The following is a 10,855-nucleotide window of genomic DNA, read 5'->3' as shown; positions in this document are numbered from 1 at the left end:
TAGAGGAGGCGCAGCGCCTTCTGGGATGCAGAGGGGAGCCGCACTCCGAGGTGTGGGAGCACGAGTTGCGTTGTCATGGTAACGGTAACGGTTGCTGGGCGTCGTCGGAACTCGTCTCCCTTGCCTGAGAGGCCGCCTTGGCGGTAAGTGAAGCTGGACTCGCTTCGCCGTTGGCCATCGGCTTTTATTTTTGTCCGTTCGCTGTTACCGGGATAAACAGAACAAAAGCAGACTTTTTTCTTCACAGAGGTGGAGAGACTCGAGAGGCCACTTAGATTTTATGAGTCTTAGCGGAGGGTTGAAAAATGACGAAAGACCAAGCAGCATTACAGAACTCGTGGTATATTTAAAATGCACATTTAACACGTTTGACCTTTTAATATGTATACACAAATTTCGTAGTGTGTTCCTCAAAGAATAATTACAAGATTTATACAAATATTCACACCAAGTGGTGTGGTCTGGGAAGACGGTAAAATTTGTAAAATTTGATGTTTTCTTCTTTCAGGCCTCTAAACTCCATTTGGAGATTGCCTCAAATTTTTATTTATTTATTTATTATTTAATTTATTTTTGACTGCTGCGGCACATGGGATCTTCACTGAGGCATGGGGGATCTTTCGTTGTAGCTCACAGGCTCCCCATCGTGGTGCGTGGGCTTCTCTCTAGTTCCGGCATGAGGGTTTTTCTCTCTCTAGTTGTGGCGCTCTGGTTCCAGAGCGTGTAGGCTCTGTAGTTTGTGGTACATGGGCTCTAGTTGAGGCGCGAGAGCTCCGTAGTTGTGGCGCACCGGCTTAGTTGCCCCCGGCATGTGGGATCTTAATTCTCTGACCAGGGATCGAACCTGTGTCCCCTGCATTGTAAGGTGGACTTTTTACCACTGGACCACCAGGGAAGTCCCAATATTGCCTCAAAATTTTAAATTTGAGGCCCTGTGAATGTGACCTGACCCAAGGTTGTGGTCATAGAACTCGCCCTTTAAAGGTAAATACAGACATTAAGCACTGGCTAGTGCTTGTTTTGAACAATGTGCATTTTACTATGTACTTTCAATTAAAGCTAAAATAAAATAAAAACCTAGTGATTCTACAAACAGCAAAAAATGAAATGAAATGAAAACCGGGTAGGGGAAGGTGAGCTGGCAAAACTGAACGAACTTGCCAGAGAGGTGTGAGGAAAACCAGGGTCATGTGGTGCTCACAGCAGAAGACCAAGGAGTGTTCCAGAAAGGGGGCAGTAGAGAAGGAAGGATGGCAAAGATTGGTGCCACCATGAAAGTTATAAAAGGTGCAGAGGTGGTGGTCTCTATCACATCTCTGTTTAATTCATCAGTCTGGTGCCTGCAGAAACTGGATTGATTCTGGAGAATGACTATAGATTACTGTGCACTCAACCAAGTAATAGCCCTGATCACAATTCATGTGCTTGAAATTGTTTCATTGCTAGAGCAGATTAATAAGGCTTGAGATTTGTGGTTTGCTGCCATTGATTTAGCAAGTTCATTCTTTTACATTCCACTTAGAAAAGAGGATCAGGACTTTCCTGGCAGTCAAGTGGTTAAGACTCCACGCTTCCAATGCAGGGGGCGCAGGTTCGATCCCTGGTCTGGTAACTAAGATCCCACATGCTGCGTGGTGCGGCCAAAAAACATAGAGGATCAGAAATACTTCTCATTCTCATGGAACTGACAGTAATATTCATTTAGTTTTACGTTGGGGCTATGTTAACTCTCCTGCCCTCTGTCATAATACTAGTCTGAAGAGATCTGGATCATTGGAACAGCCCACAGATGTGACACTGATCTGTTACATTGATATTATGCTGATCAGACAGGACATGTAGAGAGGCCTCTGAAGCAGGTCCTGGCTGCAGAGCAAACCGTGCCCCACTTGGACCATCGGATCCAGCAGACCCTATGGTGTTGGTGGAGTCAGCGGAGGGAAAGATGCAGTATAGAGCTTATGGCAAGCCCCAGTGGGAGAATCACAATGCAGAACTCTGGAATTCTTGGGCAAGGTCATGCCACCTACTGCAGAGAAGTATACACCATTGAAGAAATACCTGCTGGCTTGTTACTGAGCCCCGGTAGAAAACTGCTGGCCGCTGGTCATCAAGTGACCAAGTTCAGAACTGCCAAATATGAGTTGGGTTATTTTGGACCCAGTGAGGAATAAAAGTAAATGGGCCCAGCAGAGGTCATTGTAAATATAATCAAGCCCTCCTGGGACCAGATGGCACAAGTAAGCTGCCTGAGCAAGTAGCCTAGGCCTCCTGTTGCACACAACAGTTGCTCCAAAATCCCTTCCCTGTTTGCACCTAAGCCTGTATGGAGGTCCCACATGACTAGCCAAAAGCGAGGAGGAAAAGACTCAAGCTTGGTTTATGGACAGGTTGACTCAGTGCACAGGTGCAAAGCAAAAATAGACCACAGCTACATAGCAGCCACTTTCAGGGTTGGTCTTGAAAGACAGTGGAGATGGAAAAACTTTCCAATGGGTGGAGCTGCAAGCAGTCATCCGCTTTTTATGGAAGGAGAAGTGGCCCAAGTTGAAAATACAGATAGGTTCCTGAGCAGTGGTCAGTGGTCTGGCTGTCTGGAAGGGGTTCTGGAAGGGGATCTGGAAGGAAAAGGACTAGAATGTAGAGATAAGGAGGTCTGAGGTAGAGGCATATGGCTGGATGAGAGAAATAGAGAAAACACTGAGCCCCCAATATGCCACTATTCCTTGAGGAGACCAACTGGCCATTTGATAATTCAGCTACAGTGGGCCTTTCTGTCCTGGAAATGTCACCAGTTTGTCCTCAGAGAGAGAGATACCTAACCTGGGCAAGGGTCTGCCTTGTCTGCCTGCAGAGTCTCAGCCAGAGCCACTATTCAGCAGCCTATGGAATGCCTGATCTACAAGCATGGAATCCCACGTATCATAGCCTTCAACCAGGGACCCGTTTTACATGCAGGGAGGTGTAGGAGTAGGCCCATGGCCTTGGGATCCCATGGATAAACCACCTACTGCACCATCCAGAGACATCCAGCATCACAGAATGCTGGAACAGCCTTCTACAAGCATAGCTGAGGTACCAGCTTGGAGGAAATACTCTGTGATAAGCCAACCCACTTACTCCCAATGACTCACTGGGAGAATATTGTGCTTCCCATTCCTGTAACTCTGAGCTCTGCAATGTTGGAGACCCTGGTCCTCAAAGAGGACATGCTTTTCCCAGGGGACACAGAAAGGGTTCCATTGAATTATAAGTTATGGCTACCACATGGGTACTTTGACCTTCTTGTGCACAGAGACCAGCAGGTTTGAAGAAGAGTCACTGTACTGCCAGGGGTAATTGACCTTGAGCAGCTGGAAGAGGTCACACTGCTCTACACAATGGGGATGGGACAACACGTGCAGAACCCAGGTGAGCTGCTTGGGAGCCTCCTGGTACTCCATTGCCCACTGCAACTGAGAATGGACACATGAATTACCCCTGGCACGAAAAGAGTTAACATACCAAGGGTTCACGACCCTCAGCAATAAGGTTTGGGTTATGCTATCACCAAGACCTGCTGAGGTAAGAGCTGAGACTCAGGTGAGTTTAGGATGGATGGTGGAAGAAGATGAATACCAACTGCAGCCCTGAGCCACTGATCAACCAAAGCAATGGAGGTTGTAGTTTATTCCAGTAGCATCCCTTTTCTTAGGTTCCACTCAGGAAGAGAGGCCCATGGAACTATCCGTGAACCTGTGTGGAGAAGTAAATGTATGTGGTGCAAGGGGTGGACTGTAGTGGCTTCAAAACATGCCTCCCAGGTCTCCTACTGTGGGGAGCACAATTGCCCGATCGCCCCAGCTGTGCTCTGAAATCCATCGAGTGCTAGTGCAAAGGCTGTGCTTCCCATGGGCTCCCAGCCAATGACTGAGCACAGCAAGGATACTGAGGGAGGCCTGGTCCTTGGAGTCACAGGACTCCTCTGCTGGGTGACTGTTTTGTGTCAGTCTCAGCCTATCATCGATAGTGATGCTATCAGCTAGGAGTGCCTGGGGGGCCTGTACTACCAGTGGGAGCCCCCCCCCTACCCCAGACGTTTCCCCGACTGGAGCCAGTGTCGTGGATGGACCAGTCCTTGTGGTTCTCACTGTGATTGCAAGATACACCTCAGCAACAACCATTAGGGAACTTTGGGGGGAAAAAAAAGGTTTATTACTCACAAGTCCTGGAGGGTACCTGGCACGTCTGGGGCCACACAGCAAGGTCACAGGAAGAGAGAGAGAGAGCATGCACCTGGGGTTTTGCCTTTATTGGGGTTGAGGATGAGGTGCCTAGGGTTTCACAGGTTCACTCTTTATTGGCAAATTTAAAACAGAAGAGCCAGAATTAGGACACGGGAAGGGAAAAGTGGGGTCACTCAAGCAGTCAGTTATATAGGTTACCCAGGACTTTCTAAAAGGGGAATTTTGGGGAATTCCCTGGGGGTCTAGCAGTTAGGACTCTGCGCTTTCACTGCCGAAGAGGCAGGTTCAATCCCTGGTCAGGGAACTAAGATCTCACAAGCTGCTGGGCTAAAAGAAAAAAGGAGGGGAGGGACTTCATGGGTGGGGGCAGCCTGTCTCCTTATCTATTTGTTTAGCTAGTAACTGTGTCCCGCAAAATGTTTGAGGTGCATGTCTTTGAAATGAATGCCTCAGCAATCGAAAGCTTAATGTCAGGCACTTACAATTAAAAAAAAAAAAAGCTTACTGTCAGGCACTTACACTACAGTAACTTTTTTTTTTTTTAATTTATTTTTATTTTTGGCTGCATTGGGTCTTTGTTGCTGCGCTCAGGCTTTTCTCTAGTTGCGGTGAGTGGGGGCTACTCTTTGTTGCGGTGCGCAGGCTTCTCATTGGGTGACTTCTCTTGTTGCAGAGCACGGGCTCTACGCATACGGGCTTCAGTAGTTGTGGCACGTGGGCTCAGTAGTTGTGGCTCGCAGGCTCTAGAGCGCAGGCTCAGTAGTTGTGGCGCATGGGCTTAGTTGCTCCGTGGCATGTGGGATCTTCCCAGACCAGGGCTCGAACACGTGTCCCCTGCATTGGCAGGCGGATTCTTAACCACTGCGCCACCAGGGAAGCCCCACTACAGTAACTTTGATCCCAGGGCTTGCCGTAGGCCTTGCTGAAAGTTTCTTAAATCTCTACAGCATTAATTATTAGAGAAATGCAAATCAAAACTACAATGAGGGGACTTCCCTGGTGGCGCAGTGGTTAAGAATCCGCCTGCCAATGCAGGGGACACGGGTTCGAGCCCTGGTCCGGGAAGATCCCACATGCGGCTGAGCGACTAGGCCTGTGCACCACAACTGCTGAGCCTGCGCTCTGGAGCCTGCGAGCCACAACTAATGAGCCCACGTGCCACAACTGCTGAGGCCCGTGCGCCTAGAGCCCGTGCTCTGCAACAAGTGAAACCACTGCAACGAGAAGCCCGCACACCACAACAAACAGTAGCCCCCGCTCGCCACAACTGGAGAAAGCCCATGCACAGCAACAAAGACCCAACGCAGCCAAAAATAAATAAATAAATAATAAAATAAATTAAAAAAAAAACTACAATGAGGTATCACCTTACACTGATCAGAATGGCCATTATCAAAAAATCTAGAAACAACTAATAAGAACCTGCTACATAAAAAATAAAATAAAATTCAAAAATTCAGAAACAAAAATATCTAGAAACAATAAATGCCAGAAAGGGTGTGGTGAAAAGGGAACCCTCCTGCACTGTTGGTGGGAATGTAAATTGATACAGCCACTGTGGAGAACAGTATGGAGTTTCCTTAAAAAACTAAAAATAGAACTACCATATGACCCAGCAATCCCAGTACTGGGCATATACCCAGAGAAAACCATAATTCAAAAAGACACATGCACCCCAATGTTCATTGCAGCACTATTTACAATAGCCAGGACATGGAAGCAACCTAAATGCCCATTGACTGACGAATGGATAAAGAAGATGTGGTACATATATACAATGAAATATTACTCAGCCATAAGAAGGAACGAAATTGGGTCATTTGTAGAGATGTGGATGGATCTAGAGACTGTCATACAGTGAAGTAAGTCAGAAAGAGAAAAACAAATATCGTATATTAACGCATATATGTGGAACCTAGAAAAATGGTACAGATGAACCGGTTTGCAGGGCAGAAATAGAGACACAGATGTTGAGAACAAACGTATGGACACCAAGGGGGGAGGTGGCAGGGGTGGTGGTGGTGGTGTGATGAATTGGGAGATTGACATATATACACTAATATGTATAAAATAGATAATAAGAACCTGCTGTATAAAAAATAAATTCAAAAATTCAAAAAAACAAAAACAAAAGGACATGTACCACAATGTTCATTGCAGCACTGTTTACAATAACCAGGACATGGAACCAACCTAAATGTCCATCAACAGATGAATGGACAAAGAAGATGTGGCACATATATACAGTGGAATATTACTCGCCATAAAAAGAAACGAAATTGAGTTATTTGTAGTGAGGTGGATGAACCTAGAGTCTGTCATACAGAGTGAAGTAAGTCAGAAAGAGAAAAACAAACACCGTATGCTAACACATATATATGGAATCTAAAAAAAAAAAAAAAAAGGTACTGATGAACCTAGTTGCAGAGCAGGAATAAAGAGGTAGACATAGAGAATGGACTTGAGGACATGAGGTGGGAGGGCGAAGCTGGGGCGAAGTGAGAGTAGGATTGACATATATACACTACCGAATGTAAAATAGTTAGCTAGTGGGAAGCAGCAGCATAGCACAGGGAGATCGGCTTGGTGCTTTGCGATGACCTAGAGAGGTGGGATAGGGAGGGTGTGAGGGAGGCTTGAGAGGGAGGGGATGTGGGGATATATATATGCATATGGCTGATTCACTTTGTTGTACAACAGTAACTAACACAGTATTGTGAAGCAATTATACTCCAGTAAAGATCTATTAAAAAAAAATATCTCTACAGCAGTCTCAGACCTCCCTTACCTATTTCCTTCCTTCCCTCTCTCCTTCACAGGGGTCAGACCTGCACCATAGTCTAACAGGTCTGCTGGCTTCCTCTGGTTCCCTTTCCCTTTACACTCACAGAATTTTCCCCAATCAAGCCTATGCACATCTAATACCATCTTGGCATCTGCTCTTGGAGGACCAGGACTAACAAACTAACACAACCAGTCATAGATTTATAGCTTGATTTTTCACAAACCAAATACACCCATATAAGCAGCACCCAGCTCAGGAAACAGAACATGACCAGCACCCAGGAGCCTTCCCTGCAGTGCTCCCTTCCAGTTCCTATCCCTCAAAGAGAATCACTAATCAAATTCCCACATCATACCTTAGTTTTGCCTATTTTTCAACTCTATCTGAACAAAAAAATGTCACCTGCTGTATCAGTAAAAAAAAAAAGGATGTTCCTGCCATCAGGCCATCAGCCACTGCAGCAGCCTCACTGGGCATCCTTGCTGCCAAGTCCAAGCTCATACTGCTCACTGCACGACAGGCCAATAAATTGAGAGATGAGTTGTTGGGGCAAGGAATAGCAACTTTATTCAGAAAGCCAGCAGACCGAGAAAATGGTGGATTCATGTCCCAAAGAACTATCTCGCCTGAGTTAGAATTCAGGCTTCTTTTATACTAAAAGGGGAGGGAGTAAAGTCAAACATTTCCTGGTTCCGGTCAGCCTCAGGAGGGGATGTGTTAGTTTCCTCCTGCCTGTAGTCATTCACAGGTGGGCCTGGTCAGGATGTGAGCCAAACAAAGGGATTTTAGCTTAGTGCTCATAACCTGGGAGGCAGGGGTTCCAGAGGTGGGCCATTATAATTCAAGCTTATAGGCAACATCCCTTTAGTGATTAACTTGTAATAGAATTCCCTATTACACCCTGAGGGGATTCAGAATGGAGAAAAACAGGATACTGGCCCTAGATAGCTAAGGTGCACATCAAAGGAATGATTTCAGTGAGCCCAGACTCTTGCATCTTCCCATACATAGAAAAGCACTAAATTCATTAACTTGAGATGTCTGTTTTCTCTTTAATTAACAGTAATCTTTTTTTTTTTTTAATATTTATTTATTTATGGCTGTGTTGGGTCTTTGTTTCTGTGCGAGGGCTTTCTCTAGTTGTGGCAAGTGGGGGCCACTCTTCATCGCGGTGCGCAGGCCTCTCACTATCGCGGCCTCTCTTGTTGCGGAGCACAGGCTCCAGACGCGCAGGCTCAGCAATTGTGGCTCACGGGCCCAGCCGCTCCGCGGCATGTGGGATCTTCCCAGACCAGGGCTCGAACCCGTGTCCCCTGCATTGGCAGGCAGATTCTCAACCACTGCGCCACCAGGGAAGCCCCAACAGTAATCTTTTGATGTTCCAACTACCTGGGCTTTTTGTTGTTTTTCGTTTGTTTGTTGTTTCTTTGTGTGTTTTTTGTTTGTTTATTTTTTCGCAAAAACTCCTCTATGTATCCTGGCTCCTCCCTTACCTCTTCAGAACAGTCCCTTAGAGTTATCTGAGAGGCTGTCTCCTGGGCTTAAGTCCTCAGAAAGTCTGCTAAATAAAACATAATTCTAAACTATTTTTTTAATACTTATTTATTTATTTTATTTATTTTGGCTGTGCCGGGTCTTAGTTGTGGCACGCGGGATCTTCAGTGCGGCATGTGGGATCTTTAGTTGCAGCATGCGTGCGGGATCCAGTTCCCCGACCAGGGGTCGAACCTGGGCCCCCTGCATTGAGAGTGCAGAGTCTTACCCACTGGACCACCAGGGAAGTCCCAATTCTAAACTTTTAGGTTGTGCATTTTTTTCAGTCGACAATTACATCAATTGAATCTCATAGTATGGTTTGTCAAGAACTGTGAAGGGTCTGAGATGTTACTCCACTCACACAGATACGTAACTTTTATATGTGAATACTGCAGAAACATGAGGCTTCTGGGTCAGGGAACAGAGCTCTATCTTGATACTCACAACCAGATTAACAGCCAGGGTAACATTGCAGCATCGTTCCCCACACCTAGACCCACAGGCAGTGCAATGAGAGCTGATGGAAACTTTGTATATGAGTGCCAAGTTACACCCCGTAAATGAAGGATAGAGAACAACAGATTTTCTAATTTCTACCTGCAGGAGAAAAGCAGCTGCCTCTCCTCTGCTTCTTGGAGATTGAATGAAAAGTATCTTAGATACTTACCCTAACCCATTCAAATGTAAATGAATTGCTTCAAGAACTGGATAAGCCCCAGTGTCTGGCTTCTGTGACCTAGAGGTGTTTGGATGTGTGGACTTCATCCCTTTTGACAGGGAGATAGCTCTCTAGTCTTCCTGGTACCTTTGGGAGCTTAACTCTGGGCCTAGTCTGGGCTGTAACCATTTGACTCTCTCAGGGAGATAAGTTCTATTATCGTTTTGTTTCTGTCTCTCCCCCGCCCCCCTGCCCCCGGCCACAGCATGCCGGATTGAACCCGAGCTTCTGCAGTGGAAGAGTGGAGTCTTAACCACTGGACCACCAGGGAAGTCCCTGTTATCCTTTTGGATAAGACCAGTTAACTACACAAATGGCTACAGATTAAAGTCTTATGGTATGTGGAAAGCAAAATGCTTTTAGGGGAAGTTAAAGCAAGCATTTACTCTTTATATTGTATACATTTCCACATCTCAGGAGGCTAGGGCTTTTTACAGGAGGACTGAGACATCCATGGAGATTTTAGTTCCCTACATGCTGTGTTTTCTTTTTTGTCTGGCTTCTTTCAATCAACATTATGTTTGTGAAATTCATCCTTCTTGTTGTGTGAATGTTCACTCATGCTAATTGCCATATAGAATATACCATACTTTATCCATTCTATTCTTGGTGGAGATTAGGTAGTGTAAAAATTCAACCAATTGTGGAGATAGGGAACAGTCCACAAGACTACTCCCACTCTGACACCAGTTGCAAGTGCACGGGTCCCTGAGATCATCCTCAGTTTTGATAATTCACTAGAAGGACCTTCAAAACTCAATGAAAGCTGTTATACCACAGTTAACAGTTTATTACAGGGAAAGATACAGATTAAAATCAGCCAAGGGAAGAGACACTTGGGACAGGGTTTAGGAAAGTACCAAACTTGGAGCTTAGTCATCCGTCCCCTAGAGACTCAGGGCAGTTTTACTTTCCTGGCATCAATGCATGACACTATGCATGGAGTATTGCCAACCAGGGAAGCTCACCAAAGCCTTGGTGTCCAGAGTCTTTACTGGGCTCCATCACTCACGCAGGGTTGACTACCCATGTGGCTGATAACAATTTCCAGCCCTCTGGAGGTCCAAGCTGGTGTCACATGAACCAAAGTGCCCCACCCTAAAAAACCGTTATCTGTCTGGCTCAAGGCCCCCAGTCAAACAAGGACACTCCTATCAGGCATGACATTCCAAGGGCTTAGAGATTACCTCCCAGAAGCTGAGGGCAAAGTCCAGTCCTCCATTTCTCCTTGCGGTTTTATCAGAATTCACCTTTTATTTTGTAGCTATATTATTAGGTTTAGAATGGTTTAAAAAAATCTTAGTGAATTGAGTCTTTTATCAATATGTGGTAACCCTCTGTTCTGGTCATTGTTGTTGTGTAACAAATTATCTCAAAATTTAGTGATTTAAAACAAGAATCATTTTGTTATCTCATGGTTTCTGTGGGTTAAAAATTCGGCATGGGGGAATTCCCTGGCAGTCCAATGGTTAGGACTCTGTGCTTCCACTGCAGGGGGCACAGGTTCAATCCCTGGTCAGGGAACTAAGATCCCTGTGCGGCACGGCCATAAAAAAATAAATAAATAGAAATTGGGGATGGGGTCAGTTG

General features: G+C 45.7%; 1 protein-coding gene and 1 non-coding gene across 8 annotated transcripts in view; one reads left to right on the top strand and one right to left on the bottom strand.

Moving 5' to 3' along the window:
• Window positions 1-36: 36 nt before the first annotated feature.
• Window positions 37-10,855, top strand: part of TCN2 (transcobalamin 2) — a 37,589-nt gene continuing 26,770 nt past the window's right edge. For 6 of the 7 annotated variants that reach the window (XM_068563209.1, XM_068563206.1, XM_068563205.1 and 3 more), the window contains exon 1: window positions 37-143. The gene's annotated coding sequence lies outside the window, so the exon portion shown is untranslated. The remainder of the gene's footprint in view (window positions 144-10,855) is intronic. The other variant, XM_068563207.1, reaches the window with a different exon arrangement.
• TRNAE-CUC (transfer RNA glutamic acid (anticodon CUC)) lies at window positions 8,719-8,791 on the bottom strand. The gene has a single exon. It is a non-coding gene; the product is annotated as a tRNA-Glu (tRNA).

This window comes from Eschrichtius robustus, chromosome 14 (assembly GCF_028021215.1).
Source record: "Eschrichtius robustus isolate mEscRob2 chromosome 14, mEscRob2.pri, whole genome shotgun sequence".
Lineage (NCBI taxonomy): Eukaryota > Metazoa > Chordata > Mammalia > Artiodactyla > Eschrichtiidae > Eschrichtius > Eschrichtius robustus.
This window is presented reverse-complemented; position numbering and strand designations above follow the sequence as displayed.